Source organism: Gekko japonicus, unplaced genomic scaffold, assembly GCF_001447785.1.
Source record: "Gekko japonicus isolate JY-2015 unplaced genomic scaffold, Gekko_japonicus_V1.1 scaffold1973, whole genome shotgun sequence".
NCBI lineage: Eukaryota > Metazoa > Chordata > Lepidosauria > Squamata > Gekkonidae > Gekko > Gekko japonicus.
In genome coordinates, this window is record NW_015164250.1 from 291051 (window position 1) to 291373 (window position 323).

A 323-nucleotide genomic window follows, 5' to 3' on the forward strand; every position below is an offset into this window, starting at 1 on the left:
TGTCTGAAGCAGAGCCCTGCGAGAGCCCATTTCAAAGGGTTTTGGGGGGAATTCAGTCATCCCTGGAGCGATTTTCTCACTTTTTCGATTTTTGTGCACATACAGGAAGTGTACTGAATAAGTAGGAGCAGCTTCTGAGGCCCACGGAGCTTCCTTTTCTTCAGTCTAAGTATCCGCACGGCGCCCTCTGTTGGCTATTAGAATATATGATGATGAGTTAGGGGTGTGCATTCATAGAATAGAATCATAGAATGTTAGAGCTGGAAGGGACCTTGCAGGTCACCTAATTCAACCCCTTGCACTCTGCAGGCGCATAGCCGAAA